Source organism: Lissotriton helveticus, chromosome 8 (assembly GCF_964261635.1).
Source record: "Lissotriton helveticus chromosome 8, aLisHel1.1, whole genome shotgun sequence".
NCBI lineage: Eukaryota > Metazoa > Chordata > Amphibia > Caudata > Salamandridae > Lissotriton > Lissotriton helveticus.
The window spans coordinates 1,542,185,949-1,542,202,435 of NC_136069.1; the positions used below are offsets into that span (position 1 = coordinate 1,542,185,949).

The 16,487-nt window shown below is 42.7% G+C and overlaps 12 non-coding genes across 12 annotated transcripts; all 12 read right to left on the reverse strand.

Moving 5' to 3' along the window:
- Nucleotides 1–383: 383 nt before the first annotated feature.
- Nucleotides 384–466, reverse strand: TRNAL-AAG (transfer RNA leucine (anticodon AAG)). Its single transcript has one exon. It is a non-coding gene; the product is annotated as a tRNA-Leu (tRNA).
- Nucleotides 467–1,370: 904 nt separating this feature from the next.
- TRNAL-UAG (transfer RNA leucine (anticodon UAG)) lies at nucleotides 1,371–1,453 on the reverse strand. Its single transcript has one exon. It is a non-coding gene; the product is annotated as a tRNA-Leu (tRNA).
- A 1,026-nt stretch (nucleotides 1,454–2,479) lies between these two features.
- TRNAL-AAG (transfer RNA leucine (anticodon AAG)) lies at nucleotides 2,480–2,562 on the reverse strand. The gene has a single exon. It is a non-coding gene; the product is annotated as a tRNA-Leu (tRNA).
- Nucleotides 2,563–4,576: 2,014 nt separating this feature from the next.
- TRNAL-AAG (transfer RNA leucine (anticodon AAG)) lies at nucleotides 4,577–4,659 on the reverse strand. Its single transcript has one exon. It is a non-coding gene; the product is annotated as a tRNA-Leu (tRNA).
- Nucleotides 4,660–6,945: 2,286 nt separating this feature from the next.
- On the reverse strand, nucleotides 6,946–7,028 carry TRNAL-UAG (transfer RNA leucine (anticodon UAG)). The gene has a single exon. It is a non-coding gene; the product is annotated as a tRNA-Leu (tRNA).
- A 632-nt stretch (nucleotides 7,029–7,660) lies between these two features.
- On the reverse strand, nucleotides 7,661–7,743 carry TRNAL-UAG (transfer RNA leucine (anticodon UAG)). Its single transcript has one exon. It is a non-coding gene; the product is annotated as a tRNA-Leu (tRNA).
- A 1,026-nt stretch (nucleotides 7,744–8,769) lies between these two features.
- Nucleotides 8,770–8,852, reverse strand: TRNAL-AAG (transfer RNA leucine (anticodon AAG)). The gene has a single exon. It is a non-coding gene; the product is annotated as a tRNA-Leu (tRNA).
- Nucleotides 8,853–10,866: 2,014 nt separating this feature from the next.
- TRNAL-AAG (transfer RNA leucine (anticodon AAG)) lies at nucleotides 10,867–10,949 on the reverse strand. Its single transcript has one exon. It is a non-coding gene; the product is annotated as a tRNA-Leu (tRNA).
- Nucleotides 10,950–13,235: 2,286 nt separating this feature from the next.
- Nucleotides 13,236–13,318, reverse strand: TRNAL-UAG (transfer RNA leucine (anticodon UAG)). The gene has a single exon. It is a non-coding gene; the product is annotated as a tRNA-Leu (tRNA).
- Nucleotides 13,319–13,950: 632 nt separating this feature from the next.
- On the reverse strand, nucleotides 13,951–14,033 carry TRNAL-UAG (transfer RNA leucine (anticodon UAG)). Its single transcript has one exon. It is a non-coding gene; the product is annotated as a tRNA-Leu (tRNA).
- A 1,026-nt stretch (nucleotides 14,034–15,059) lies between these two features.
- On the reverse strand, nucleotides 15,060–15,142 carry TRNAL-AAG (transfer RNA leucine (anticodon AAG)). Its single transcript has one exon. It is a non-coding gene; the product is annotated as a tRNA-Leu (tRNA).
- Nucleotides 15,143–16,047: 905 nt separating this feature from the next.
- Nucleotides 16,048–16,130, reverse strand: TRNAL-UAG (transfer RNA leucine (anticodon UAG)). Its single transcript has one exon. It is a non-coding gene; the product is annotated as a tRNA-Leu (tRNA).
- Nucleotides 16,131–16,487: the final 357 nt, after the last annotated feature.

A 16,487-nucleotide genomic window follows, 5' to 3' on the forward strand; every position in this document is an offset into this window, starting at 1 on the left:
CTTCCTCAACACCCCATCTCACTCACTGGCTCTATCATTTGTGCTCTTTCCCCTTGTTCTTCATTTCATAGTGGAAACATCTCTTGAATGGATCATTAGAAAATGAGGTTACATAAAATTAAAAATCTACTTATTGGAAACCAAAAATATCACAAGACTGAATGTAAGCCATTTCTTCAATAAAAGGGATTTTTTAGGCACCCCCCAAAAAACACATAAAACACCACTAGTGCTAGAAGAATATTATACAAGCTTGAAGACAGAATTGGGCAAATTCATTTGCAGTTGAAACTGAAGTTTGGTACTTATTCAGATATTATATGCACTGCCAATTTTTAGCTGAGATTATGAAGGAACGCAGAGACAAAATGGACTTAAAGTTTTGTCAGAAGTGGTATTCGAACCCACGCCTCCAGGAGAGACTGCGGCCTTAACGCAGCGCCTTAGACCACTCGGCCATCCTGACCACATGTTGCTTGTTCATCTACATAGTGAGAAAGATAGTGTGAACAAAAAAAACACACATCTTAGGCCATGAGTGGCTATAGCAAGAAAAAAACTCACTGCACTTTTCCAAAAAGACAACCATATAAGCCCATGTGAGGGAAATGATCTGATTTTCTCCCTCAAGAAAAAAGAAGATTAAACACAGGTTTGTCAGAAGTGGGATGTGAACCCACGCTTCCAAAAGAGACTGCGACCTGAACACAGCGCCTTAGACCACTCGGCCATCCTGACTTGCATTTGCAGCACCTTCCACAAGCCAGACAGCCATGCAAGTGGGGTACCGAAAAGGCATGCCCTCAATTTCTTTATCCCATTATAAGCATTTCCAACAGATCTTTGAACAATCCATACAGAGCAGTACCTATGAAGTACTCTTTAGACCTTTAAAGTGTACAAAGAGAAAGTGCTATTCACCAGCCACTTGAAGGGCGCAAAGCTGCTTTGAAATTGAGTCAACAGCCACATCTTGGCTGACTAAAGCAAATTCAACAAGGGAGCTCAATGTCACAACATAGGGTGGAATACGCACATCTAAGCAGCCCCTGATCACAGCCCTGAGGAAATTGCTGTAAGTGTGCTGGAGTCCAGCTGTCTACCAGGTGCTTGGCATTCTTCCAAATTTGTATGGCCTGTCTGGCCAGGGAATACAAGTGAATGACTCTTCTAGATGAGCTCTTACATGGGTCATAAGCTCATTTGGTAAGTATTGCACTTTATCAGCAAGACTTTGTACAACAGAAATATATGAGAAACCCAAGCTCTCTTGACTAGACGAGGACAGAATAACGTCCCAGGTGAAGACGAACAGAAGCAACTTCCATCAGATGTTATCCTGATGAAGAAGATGATATCTCCAAAAGTCATTTCAGAAGTGGGATTCGAACCCACGCCTCCAGAGGAGACTGCGGCCTAAACACAGCGCCTTAGACCACTCGGCCATCCTGACAGTGAAGAGTCCTAAGAAATGTATAAAAGTCACTCAGAAATTTCTGCGTCCATGCACGCTTGAAATAATTTCAACCTTCAAACACAAGGTGCAACTTTTTGCACAGGACAATAAACACAGACGATCACATATGAAAGCATTTCATTTCACAGGTGTACTGTTTTTATGCTTTTAGAATAACTTATACCTCTCACCAGCTATTTAGGGTTCTGTAGCCTACTCACAAAATTACCTTGCCTGCGACCTTTCTCTCTATACACAAACAACTACTGCTCAGGAAGTAGGAAGGCAGAAGGTGGGGCAGTTTATGCAAATTTATGCTGGCAATGTGCCTTGCACATTCATGCAGAATTTCTAGATCCTTGCTGGAAACAAGAGAGCAGGCCTTGTTTCAGATCAACTGTCCCTAGCAAGGAACGTCTGAGCATATCCATTCTTTTGCTCTCTAGCCCCTGGCTTGGGACTCACCCTCACTGGCTGAGGAGTGAAGTTCTGCATACCAACGTTGCATAGAAGGTATGTTTGTGATTGGTTTGAGATGGGTGGGAGGTCAAGAGCAGGGAAAAGCAAGTCACCTTCACTTCTAGTCTCCTCTTCTATGCCTACCTGCCGTTCACTCACTCTGTCTTTGTTTCATTCTCTCCTTCCTCAACACCCCATCTCACTCACTCGCTCTATCATTTGTGCTCTTTCCCCTTGCTCTTCATTTCATAGTGGAAACATCTCTTGAATGGATCATTAGAAAATGAGGTTACATAAAATTAAAAATCTACTTATTGGAAACCAAAAATATCACAAGACTGAATGTAAGCCATTTCTTCAATAAAAGGGATTTTTTAGGCACCCCCCAAAAAACACATAAAACACCACTAGTGCTAGAAGAATATTATAAGAGCTTGAAGACAGAATTGGGCAAATTCATTTGCAGTTGAAACTGAAGTTTGGTACTTATTCAGATATTATATGCACTGCCAATTTTTAGCTGAGATTCTGAAGGAACGCAGAGACAAAATGGACTTAAAGGTTTGTCAGAAGTGGGATTCGAACCCACGCCTCCAGGAGAGACTGCGGCCTTAACGCTGCGCCTTAGACCACTCGGCTATCCTGACCACATGTTGCTTGTCCATCTACATATTAAGAAAGATATTGTGAACAAAAAAAAACACACATCTTAGGCCATAAGTGGCTATAGCAAGAATAAAACTCACTGCACTTTTCCAAAAAGACAACCATATAAGCCCATGTGAGGGAAATGATTTGATTTTCTCCCTCAAGAAAAAAGAAGATTAAACACAGGTTTGTCATAAGTGGGATTTGAACCCACGCCTCCAGAAGAGACTGCGACCTGAACGCAGGGCCTTAGACCACTCGGCCATCCTGACTTGCAGTTGCAGCACCTTCCACAAGCCAGACAGCCATGCAAGTTTGGTACCGAAAAGGCATGCCCTCAATTTATTTATCCCATTATAAGCATTTCCAACAGATCTTTGAACAATCAATACAGAGCAGTACCTATGAAGAATTCTTTAGACCTTTAAAGCGTACAAAGAGAAAGTGCTATTCACCAGCCACTTGAACGGCGCAAAGCTGCTTTGAAATTGAGTCAACAGCCACATCTTGGCTGACTAAAGCAAATTCAACAAGGGAGCTCAATGTCACAACATAGGGTGGAATACGCAAATCTAAGCAGCCCCTGATCACAGCCCTGAGGACATTGCTGTAAGTGTGGTGGAGTACAGCTGTCTACCAGGTGCTTGGCATTCTTCCAAATTTGCATGGCCTGTCTGGCCAGGGAATACAAGAGCATGACTCTTCTAGATGAGCTCTTACATGGGACCTAAGCTAATTTGGTAAGGATTGCACTTTATCAGCAAGACATTGTACAACAGAAATATATGAGAAACCCAAGCTCTCTTGACTAGACGAGGACGGAATAACGTCCCAGGTGAAGACGAACAGATGCAACTTCCATCAGATGTTATCCTGATGAAGAAGATTATATCTCCAAAAGTCATGTCAGAAGTGGAATTCGAACCCACGCCTCCAGAGGAGAGTGCGGCCTAAACACAGCGCCCTAGCCCACTCGGCCATCCTGACAATGAAGAGTCCTAAGAAATGTATAAAAGTCACTCTGAAATTTCTGCGTCCATGCAAGCTTGAAATAATTTCAACCTTCAAACACAAGGTGCAACTTTTTGCACAGGACAATAAACACAGAAGATCACATATGAAAGCATTTCATTTCACAGGTGTACTGTTTTTATGCTTTTAGAATAACTTATACCTCTCACCAGCTATTTAGGGTTCTGTATCCTACTCACAAAATTACCTTGCCTGCGACCTCTCTCTTTATACACAAACAACTACTGCTCAGGAAGTAGGAAGGCAGAAGGTGGGGCAGTTTATGCAAATTTATGCTGGCAATGTGCCTTGCACATTCATGCAGAATTTCTAGATCCTTGCTGGAAACAAGAGAGCAGGCCTTGTTTCAGATCAACTGTCCCTAGCAAGGAACGTCTGAGCACATCCATTCTTTTGCTCTCTAGCCCCTGGCTTGGGACTCACCCTCACTGGCTGAGGAGTGAAGTTCTGCATACCAACGTTGCATAGAAGGTATGTTTGTGATTGGTTTGAGATGGGTGGGAGGTCAAGAGCAGGGAAAAGCAAGTCACTTTCACTTCTAGTCTCCTCTTCTATGCCTACCTGCCGTTCACTCACTCTGTCTTTGTTTCATTCTCTCCTTCCTCAACACCCCATCTCACTCACTCGCTCTATCATTTGTGCTCTTTCCCCTTGCTCTTCATTTCATAGTGGAAACATCTCTTGAATGGATCATTAGAAAATGAGGTTACATAAAATTAAAAATCTACTTATTGGAAACCAAAAATATCACAAGACTGAATGTAAGCCATTTCTTCAATAAAAGGGATTTTTTAGGCACCCCCCAAAAAACACATAAAACACCACTAGTGCTAGAAGAATATTATAAGAGCTTGAAGACAGAATTGGGCAAATTCATTTGCAGTTGAAACTGAAGTTTGGTACTTATTCAGATATTATATGCACTGCCAATTTTTAGCTGAGATTCTGAAGGAACGCAGAGACAAAATGGACTTAAAGGTTTGTCAGAAGTGGGATTCGAACCCACGCCTCCAGGAGAGACTGCGGCCTTAACGCTGCGCCTTAGACCACTCGGCCATCCTGACCACATGTTGCTTGTCCATCTACATATTAAGAAAGATATTGTGAACAAAAAAAAACACACATCTTAGGCCATAAGTGGCTATAGCAAGAATAAAACTCACTGCACTTTTCCAAAAAGACAACCATATAAGCCCATGTGAGGGAAATGATTTGATTTTCTCCCTCAAGAAAAAAGAAGATTAAACACAGGTTTGTCATAAGTGGGATTTGAACCCACGCCTCCAGAAGAGACTGCGACCTGAACGCAGGGCCTTAGACCACTCGGCCATCCTGACTTGCAGTTGCAGCACCTTCCACAAGCCAGACAGCCATGCAAGTTTGGTACCGAAAAGGCATGCCCTCAATTTATTTATCCCATTATAAGCATTTCCAACAGATCTTTGAACAATCAATACAGAGCAGTACCTATGAAGAACTCTTTAGACCTTTAAAGCGTACAAAGAGAAAGTGCTATTCACCAGCCACTTGAACGGCGCAAAGCTGCTTTGAAATTGAGTCAACAGCCACATCTTGGCTGACTAAAGCAAATTCAACAAGGGAGCTCAATGTCACAACATAGGGTGGAATACGCAAATCTAAGCAGCCCCTGATCACAGCCCTGAGGACATTGCTGTAAGTGTGGTGGAGTACAGCTGTCTACCAGGTGCTTGGCATTCTTCCAAATTTGCATGGCCTGTCTGGCCAGGGAATACAAGAGCATGACTCTTCTAGATGAGCTCTTACATGGGACCTAAGCTAATTTGGTAAGGATTGCACTTTATCAGCAAGACATTGTACAACAGAAATATATGAGAAACCCAAGCTCTCTTGACTAGACGAGGACGGAATAACGTCCCAGGTGAAGACGAACAGATGCAACTTCCATCAGATGTTATCCTGATGAAGAAGATTATATCTCCAAAAGTCATGTCAGAAGTGGAATTCGAACCCACGCCTCCAGAGGAGAGTGCGGCCTAAACACAGCGCCCTAGACCACTCGGCCATCCTGACAATGAAGAGTCCTAAGAAATGTATAAAAGTCACTCTGAAATTTCTGCGTCCATGCAAGCTTGAAATAATTTCAACCTTCAAACACAAGGTGCAACTTTTTGCACAGGACAATAAACACAGAAGATCACATATGAAAGCATTTCATTTCACAGGTGTACTGTTTTTATGCTTTTAGAATAACTTATACCTCTCACCAGCTATTTAGGGTTCTGTATCCTACTCACAAAATTACCTTGCCTGCGACCTCTCTCTTTATACACAAACAACTACTGCTCAGGAAGTAGGAAGGCAGAAGGTGGGGCAGTTTATGCAAATTTATGCTGTCAATGTGCCTTGCAGATTCATGCAGAATTTGTAGATCCTTGCTGGAAACAAGAGAGCAGGCCTTGTTTCAGATCAACTGTCCCTAGCAAGGAACGTCTGAGCATATCCATTCTTTTGCTCTCTAGCCCCTGGCTTGGGACTCACCCTCACTGGCTGAGGAGTGAAGTTCTGCATACCAACGTTGCATAGAAGGTATGTTTGTGATTGGTTTGAGATGGGTGGGAGGTCAAGAGCAGGGAAAAGCAAGTCACCTTCACTTCTAGTCTCCTCTTCTATGCCTACCTGCTGTTCACTCACTCTGTCTTTGTTTCATTCTCTCCTTCCTCAACACCCCATCTCACTCACTGGCTCTATCATTTGTGCTCTTTCCCCTTGCTCTTCATTTCATAGTGGAAACATCTCTTGAATGGATCATTAGAAAATGAGGTTACATAAAATTAAAAATCTACTTATTGGAAACCAAAAATATCACAAGACTGAATGTAAGCCATTTCTTCAATAAAAGGGATTTTTTAGGCACCCCCCAAAAAACACATAAAACACCACTAGTGCTAGAAGAATATTATACAAGCTTGAAGACAGAATTGGGCAAATTCATTTGCAGTTGAAACTGAAGTTTGGTACTTATTCAGATATTAAAAGCACTGCCAATTTTTAGCTGAGATTCTGAAGGAACGCAGAGACAAAATGGACTTAAAGGTTTGTCAGAAGTGGGATTCGAAACCACGCCTCCAGGAGAGACTGCGGCCTTAACGCTGCGCCTTAGACCACTCGGCCATCCTGACCACATGTTGCTTGCCCATCTACATATTAAGAAAGATATTGTGAACAAAAAAAACACACATCTTAGGCCATGAGTGGCTATAGCAAGAAAAAAACTCACTGCACTTTTCCAAAAAGACAACCATATAAGCCCATGTGAGGGAAATGATCTGATTTTCTCCCTCAAGAAAAAAGAAGATTAAACACAGGTTTGTCAGAAGTGGGATTTGAACCCACGCCTCCAGAAGAGACTGCAACCTAAACGCAGCGCCTTAGACCACTCGGCCATCCTGACTTGCATTTGCAGCACCTTCCACAAGCCAGACAGCCATGCAAGTGGGGTACCGAAAAGGCATGCCCTCAATTTATTTATCCCATTATAAGCATTTCCAACAGATCTTTGAACAATCCATACAGAGCAGTACCTATGAAGAACTCTTTAGACCTTTAAAGCGTACAAAGAGAAAGTGCTATTCACCAGCCACTTGAACGGCCCAAAGCTGCTTTGAAATTGAGTCAACAGCCACATCTTGGCTGACTAAAGCAAATTCAACAAGGGAGCTCAATGTCACAACATAGGGTGGAATACGCAAATCTAAGCAGCCCCTGATCACAGCCCTGAGAACATTGCTGTAAGTGTGCTGGAGTACAGTTGTCTACCAGGTGCTTGGCATTCTTCCAAATTTGCATGGCCTGTCTGGCCAGGGAATACAAGAGCATGACTCTTCTAGATGAGCTCTTACATGGGACCTAAGCTCATTTGGTAAGGATTGCACTTTATCAGCAAGACTTTGTACAACAGAAATATATGAGAAACCCAAGCTCTCTTGACTAGACGAGGACGGAATAACGTCCCAGGTGAAGACGAACAGATGCAACTTCCATCAGATGTTATCCTGATGAAGAAGATTATATCTCCAAAAGTCATGTCAGAAGTGGGATTCGAACCCACGCCTCCAGAGAAGACTGCGGCCTAAACACAGCGCCTTAGACCACTCGGCCATCCTGACAGTGGAGAGTCCTAAGAAATGTATAAAAGTCACTCAGAAATTTCTGCGTCCATGCACGCTTGAAATAATTTCAACCTTCAAACACAAGGTGCAACTTTTTGCACAGGACAATAAACACAGAAGATCACATATGAAAGCATTTCATTTCACAGGTGTACTGTTTTTATGCTTTTAGAATAACTTATACCTCTCACCAGCTATTTAGGGTTCTGTAGCCTACTCACAAAATTACCTTGCCTGCGACCTTTCTCTCTATACACAAACAACTACTGCTCAGGAAGTAGGAAGGCAGAAGGTGGGGCAGTTTATGCAAATTTATGCTGGCAATGTGCCTTGCACATTCATGCAGAATTTCTAGATCCTTGCTGGAAACAAGAGAGCAGGCCTTGTTTCAGATCAACTGTCCCTAGCAAGGAACGTCTGAGCACATCCATTCTTTTGCTCTCTAGCCCCTGGCTTGGGACTCACCCTCACTGGCTGAGGAGTGAAGTTCTGCATACCAACGTTGCATAGAAGGTATGTTTGTGATTGGTTTGAGATGGGTGGGAGGTCAAGAGCAGGGAAAAGCAAGTCACTTTCACTTCTAGTCTCCTCTTCTATGCCTACCTGCCGTTCACTCACTCTGTCTTTGTTTCATTCTCTCCTTCCTCAACACCCCATCTCACTCACTCGCTCTATCATTTGTGCTCTTTCCCCTTGCTCTTCATTTCATAGTGGAAACATCTCTTGAATGGATCATTAGAAAATGAGGTTACATAAAATTAAAAATCTACTTATTGGAAACCAAAAATATCACAAGACTGAATGTAAGCCATTTCTTCAATAAAAGGGATTTTTTAGGCACCCCCCAAAAAACACATAAAACACCACTAGTGCTAGAAGAATATTATAAGAGCTTGAAGACAGAATTGGGCAAATTCATTTGCAGTTGAAACTGAAGTTTGGTACTTATTCAGATATTATATGCACTGCCAATTTTTAGCTGAGATTCTGAAGGAACGCAGAGACAAAATGGACTTAAAGGTTTGTCAGAAGTGGGATTCGAACCCACGCCTCCAGGAGAGACTGCGGCCTTAACGCTGCGCCTTAGACCACTCGGCTATCCTGACCACATGTTGCTTGTCCATCTACATATTAAGAAAGATATTGTGAACAAAAAAAAACACACATCTTAGGCCATAAGTGGCTATAGCAAGAATAAAACTCACTGCACTTTTCCAAAAAGACAACCATATAAGCCCATGTGAGGGAAATGATTTGATTTTCTCCCTCAAGAAAAAAGAAGATTAAACACAGGTTTGTCATAAGTGGGATTTGAACCCACGCCTCCAGAAGAGACTGCGACCTGAACGCAGGGCCTTAGACCACTCGGCCATCCTGACTTGCAGTTGCAGCACCTTCCACAAGCCAGACAGCCATGCAAGTTTGGTACCGAAAAGGCATGCCCTCAATTTATTTATCCCATTATAAGCATTTCCAACAGATCTTTGAACAATCAATACAGAGCAGTACCTATGAAGAATTCTTTAGACCTTTAAAGCGTACAAAGAGAAAGTGCTATTCACCAGCCACTTGAACGGCGCAAAGCTGCTTTGAAATTGAGTCAACAGCCACATCTTGGCTGACTAAAGCAAATTCAACAAGGGAGCTCAATGTCACAACATAGGGTGGAATACGCAAATCTAAGCAGCCCCTGATCACAGCCCTGAGGACATTGCTGTAAGTGTGGTGGAGTACAGCTGTCTACCAGGTGCTTGGCATTCTTCCAAATTTGCATGGCCTGTCTGGCCAGGGAATACAAGAGCATGACTCTTCTAGATGAGCTCTTACATGGGACCTAAGCTAATTTGGTAAGGATTGCACTTTATCAGCAAGACATTGTACAACAGAAATATATGAGAAACCCAAGCTCTCTTGACTAGACGAGGACGGAATAACGTCCCAGGTGAAGACGAACAGATGCAACTTCCATCAGATGTTATCCTGATGAAGAAGATTATATCTCCAAAAGTCATGTCAGAAGTGGAATTCGAACCCACGCCTCCAGAGGAGAGTGCGGCCTAAACACAGCGCCCTAGCCCACTCGGCCATCCTGACAATGAAGAGTCCTAAGAAATGTATAAAAGTCACTCTGAAATTTCTGCGTCCATGCAAGCTTGAAATAATTTCAACCTTCAAACACAAGGTGCAACTTTTTGCACAGGACAATAAACACAGAAGATCACATATGAAAGCATTTCATTTCACAGGTGTACTGTTTTTATGCTTTTAGAATAACTTATACCTCTCACCAGCTATTTAGGGTTCTGTATCCTACTCACAAAATTACCTTGCCTGCGACCTCTCTCTTTATACACAAACAACTACTGCTCAGGAAGTAGGAAGGCAGAAGGTGGGGCAGTTTATGCAAATTTATGCTGGCAATGTGCCTTGCACATTCATGCAGAATTTCTAGATCCTTGCTGGAAACAAGAGAGCAGGCCTTGTTTCAGATCAACTGTCCCTAGCAAGGAACGTCTGAGCACATCCATTCTTTTGCTCTCTAGCCCCTGGCTTGGGACTCACCCTCACTGGCTGAGGAGTGAAGTTCTGCATACCAACGTTGCATAGAAGGTATGTTTGTGATTGGTTTGAGATGGGTGGGAGGTCAAGAGCAGGGAAAAGCAAGTCACTTTCACTTCTAGTCTCCTCTTCTATGCCTACCTGCCGTTCACTCACTCTGTCTTTGTTTCATTCTCTCCTTCCTCAACACCCCATCTCACTCACTCGCTCTATCATTTGTGCTCTTTCCCCTTGCTCTTCATTTCATAGTGGAAACATCTCTTGAATGGATCATTAGAAAATGAGGTTACATAAAATTAAAAATCTACTTATTGGAAACCAAAAATATCACAAGACTGAATGTAAGCCATTTCTTCAATAAAAGGGATTTTTTAGGCACCCCCCAAAAAACACATAAAACACCACTAGTGCTAGAAGAATATTATAAGAGCTTGAAGACAGAATTGGGCAAATTCATTTGCAGTTGAAACTGAAGTTTGGTACTTATTCAGATATTATATGCACTGCCAATTTTTAGCTGAGATTCTGAAGGAACGCAGAGACAAAATGGACTTAAAGGTTTGTCAGAAGTGGGATTCGAACCCACGCCTCCAGGAGAGACTGCGGCCTTAACGCTGCGCCTTAGACCACTCGGCCATCCTGACCACATGTTGCTTGTCCATCTACATATTAAGAAAGATATTGTGAACAAAAAAAAACACACATCTTAGGCCATAAGTGGCTATAGCAAGAATAAAACTCACTGCACTTTTCCAAAAAGACAACCATATAAGCCCATGTGAGGGAAATGATTTGATTTTCTCCCTCAAGAAAAAAGAAGATTAAACACAGGTTTGTCATAAGTGGGATTTGAACCCACGCCTCCAGAAGAGACTGCGACCTGAACGCAGGGCCTTAGACCACTCGGCCATCCTGACTTGCAGTTGCAGCACCTTCCACAAGCCAGACAGCCATGCAAGTTTGGTACCGAAAAGGCATGCCCTCAATTTATTTATCCCATTATAAGCATTTCCAACAGATCTTTGAACAATCAATACAGAGCAGTACCTATGAAGAACTCTTTAGACCTTTAAAGCGTACAAAGAGAAAGTGCTATTCACCAGCCACTTGAACGGCGCAAAGCTGCTTTGAAATTGAGTCAACAGCCACATCTTGGCTGACTAAAGCAAATTCAACAAGGGAGCTCAATGTCACAACATAGGGTGGAATACGCAAATCTAAGCAGCCCCTGATCACAGCCCTGAGGACATTGCTGTAAGTGTGGTGGAGTACAGCTGTCTACCAGGTGCTTGGCATTCTTCCAAATTTGCATGGCCTGTCTGGCCAGGGAATACAAGAGCATGACTCTTCTAGATGAGCTCTTACATGGGACCTAAGCTAATTTGGTAAGGATTGCACTTTATCAGCAAGACATTGTACAACAGAAATATATGAGAAACCCAAGCTCTCTTGACTAGACGAGGACGGAATAACGTCCCAGGTGAAGACGAACAGATGCAACTTCCATCAGATGTTATCCTGATGAAGAAGATTATATCTCCAAAAGTCATGTCAGAAGTGGAATTCGAACCCACGCCTCCAGAGGAGAGTGCGGCCTAAACACAGCGCCCTAGACCACTCGGCCATCCTGACAATGAAGAGTCCTAAGAAATGTATAAAAGTCACTCTGAAATTTCTGCGTCCATGCAAGCTTGAAATAATTTCAACCTTCAAACACAAGGTGCAACTTTTTGCACAGGACAATAAACACAGAAGATCACATATGAAAGCATTTCATTTCACAGGTGTACTGTTTTTATGCTTTTAGAATAACTTATACCTCTCACCAGCTATTTAGGGTTCTGTATCCTACTCACAAAATTACCTTGCCTGCGACCTCTCTCTTTATACACAAACAACTACTGCTCAGGAAGTAGGAAGGCAGAAGGTGGGGCAGTTTATGCAAATTTATGCTGTCAATGTGCCTTGCAGATTCATGCAGAATTTGTAGATCCTTGCTGGAAACAAGAGAGCAGGCCTTGTTTCAGATCAACTGTCCCTAGCAAGGAACGTCTGAGCATATCCATTCTTTTGCTCTCTAGCCCCTGGCTTGGGACTCACCCTCACTGGCTGAGGAGTGAAGTTCTGCATACCAACGTTGCATAGAAGGTATGTTTGTGATTGGTTTGAGATGGGTGGGAGGTCAAGAGCAGGGAAAAGCAAGTCACCTTCACTTCTAGTCTCCTCTTCTATGCCTACCTGCTGTTCACTCACTCTGTCTTTGTTTCATTCTCTCCTTCCTCAACACCCCATCTCACTCACTGGCTCTATCATTTGTGCTCTTTCCCCTTGCTCTTCATTTCATAGTGGAAACATCTCTTGAATGGATCATTAGAAAATGAGGTTACATAAAATTAAAAATCTACTTATTGGAAACCAAAAATATCACAAGACTGAATGTAAGCCATTTCTTCAATAAAAGGGATTTTTTAGGCACCCCCCAAAAAACACATAAAACACCACTAGTGCTAGAAGAATATTATACAAGCTTGAAGACAGAATTGGGCAAATTCATTTGCAGTTGAAACTGAAGTTTGGTACTTATTCAGATATTAAAAGCACTGCCAATTTTTAGCTGAGATTCTGAAGGAACGCAGAGACAAAATGGACTTAAAGGTTTGTCAGAAGTGGGATTCGAAACCACGCCTCCAGGAGAGACTGCGGCCTTAACGCTGCGCCTTAGACCACTCGGCCATCCTGACCACATGTTGCTTGTCCATCTACATATTAAGAAAGATATTGTGAACAAAAAAAACACACATCTTAGGCCATGAGTGGCTATAGCAAGAAAAAAACTCACTGCACTTTTCCAAAAAGACAACCATATAAGCCCATGTGAGGGAAATGATCTGATTTTCTCCCTCAAGAAAAAAGAAGATTAAACACAGGTTTGTCAGAAGTGGGATTTGAACCCACGCCTCCAGAAGAGACTGCAACCTAAACGCAGCGCCTTAGACCACTCGGCCATCCTGACTTGCATTTGCAGCACCTTCCACAAGCCAGACAGCCATGCAAGTGGGGTACCGAAAAGGCATGCCCTCAATTTATTTATCCCATTATAAGCATTTCCAACAGATCTTTGAACAATCCATACAGAGCAGTACCTATGAAGAACTCTTTAGACCTTTAAAGCGTACAAAGAGAAAGTGCTATTCACCAGCCACTTGAACGGCCCAAAGCTGCTTTGAAATTGAGTCAACAGCCACATCTTGGCTGACTAAAGCAAATTCAACAAGGGAGCTCAATGTCACAACATAGGGTGGAATACGCAAATCTAAGCAGCCCCTGATCACAGCCCTGAGAACATTGCTGTAAGTGTGCTGGAGTACAGTTGTCTACCAGGTGCTTGGCATTCTTCCAAATTTGCATGGCCTGTCTGGCCAGGGAATACAAGAGCATGACTCTTCTAGATGAGCTCTTACATGGGACCTAAGCTCATTTGGTAAGGATTGCACTTTATCAGCAAGACTTTGTACAACAGAAATATATGAGAAACCCAAGCTCTCTTGACTAGACGAGGACGGAATAACGTCCCAGGTGAAGACGAACAGATGCAACTTCCATCAGATGTTATCCTGATGAAGAAGATTATATCTCCAAAAGTCATGTCAGAAGTGGGATTCGAACCCACGCCTCCAGAGAAGACTGCGGCCTAAACACAGCGCCTTAGACCACTCGGCCATCCTGACAGTGGAGAGTCCTAAGAAATGTATAAAAGTCACTCAGAAATTTCTGCGTCCATGCACGCTTGAAATAATTTCAACCTTCAAACACAAGGTGCAACTTTTTGCACAGGACAATAAACACAGAAGATCACATATGAAAGCATTTCATTTCACAGGTGTACTGTTTTTATGCTTTTAGAATAACTTATACCTCTCACCAGCTATTTAGGGTTCTGTAGCCTACTCACAAAATTACCTTGCCTGCGACCTTTCTCTCTATACACAAACAACTACTGCTCAGGAAGTAGGAAGGCAGAAGGTGGGGCAGTTTATGCAAATTTATGCTGGCAATGTGCCTTGCACATTCATGCAGAATGTCTAGATCCTTGCTGGAAACAAGAGAGCAGGCCTTGTTTCAGATCAACTGTCCCTAGCAAGGAACGTCTGAGCACATCCATTCTTTTGCTCTCTAGCCCCTGGCTTGGGACTCACCCTCACTGGCTGAGGAGTGAAGTTCTGCATACCAACGTTGCATAGAAGGTATGTTTGTGATTGGTTTGAGATGGGTGGGAGGTCAAGAGCAGGGAAAAGCAAGTCACTTTCACTTCTAGTCTCCTCTTCTATGCCTACCTGCCGTTCACTCACTCTGTCTTTGTTTCATTCTCTCCTTCCTCAACACCCCATCTCACTCACTCGCTCTATCATTTGTGCTCTTTCCCCTTGCTCTTCATTTCATAGTGGAAACATCTCTTGAATGGATCATTAGAAAATGAGGTTACATAAAATTAAAAATCTACTTATTGGAAACCAAAAATATCACAAGACTGAATGTAAGCCATTTCTTCAATAAAAGGGATTTTTTAGGCACCCCCCAAAAAACACATAAAACACCACTAGTGCTAGAAGAATATTATAAGAGCTTGAAGACAGAATTGGGCAAATTCATTTGCAGTTGAAACTGAAGTTTGGTACTTATTCAGATATTATATGCACTGCCAATTTTTAGCTGAGATTCTGAAGGAACGCAGAGACAAAATGGACTTAAAGGTTTGTCAGAAGTGGGATTCGAACCCACGCCTCCAGGAGAGACTGCGGCCTTAACGCTGCGCCTTAGACCACTCGGCCATCCTGACCACATGTTGCTTGTCCATCTACATATTAAGAAAGATATTGTGAACAAAAAAAACCACACATCTTAGGCCATAAGTGGCTATAGCAAGAATAAAACTCACTGCACTTTTCCAAAAAGACAACCATATAAGCCCATGTGAGGGAAATGATTTGATTTTCTCCCTCAAGAAAAAAGAAGATTAAACACAGGTTTGTCATAAGTGGGATTTGAAACCACGCCTCCAGAAGAGACTGCGACCTAAACGCAGCGCCTTAGACCACTCGGCCATCCTGACTTGCATTTGCAGCACCTTCCACAAGCCAGACAGCCATGCAAGTGGGGTACCGAAAAGGCATGCCCTCAATTTATTTATCCCATTATAAGCATTTCCAACAGATCTTTGAACAATCCATACAGAGCAGTACCTATGAAGAACTCTTTAGACCTTTAATGAGTACAAAGAGAAAGTGCTATTCACCAGCCACTTGAACGGCCCAAAGCTGCTTTGAAATTGAGTCAATAGCCACATCTTGGCTGACTAAAGCAAATTCAACAAGGGATCTCAATGTCACAACATAGGGTGGAATTAGCAAATCTAAGCAGCCCCTGATCACTGCCCTGAGGAAATTGCTGTAAGTGTGCTGGAGTCCAGCTGTCTACCAGGTGCTTGGCATTCTTCCAAATTTGTATGGCCTGTCTGGCCAGGGATTACAAGAGCATGACTCTTCTAGATGAGCTCTTACATGGGTCATAAGCTCATTTGGTAAGGATTGCACTTTATCAGCAAGACTTTGTACAACAGAAATATATGAGAAACCCAAGCTCTCTTGACTAGACGAGGACGGAATAACGTCCCAGGTGAAGACGAACAGATGCAACTTCCATCAGATGTTATCCTGATGAAGAAGATTATATCTCCAAAAGTCATGTCAGAAGTGGGATTCGAACCCACGCCTCCAGAGAAGACTGCGGCCTAAACACAGCGCCTTAGACCACTCGGCCATCCTGACAGTGGAGAGTCCTAAGAAATGTATAAAAGTCACTCAGAAATTTCTGCGTCCATGCAAGCTTGAAATAATTTCAACCTTCAAACACAAGGTGCAACTTTTTGCACAGGACAATAAACACAGAAGATCACATATGAAAGCATTTCATTTCACAGGTGTACTGTTTTTATGCTTTTAGAATAACTTATACCTCTCACCAGCTATTTAGGGTTCTGTATCCTACTCACAAAATTACCTTGCCTGCGACCTCTCTCTTTATACACAAACAACTACTGCTCAGGAAGTAGGAAGGCAGAAGGAGGGGCAGTTTATGCAAATTTATGCTGTCAATGTGCCTTGCAGATTCATGCAGAATTTCTA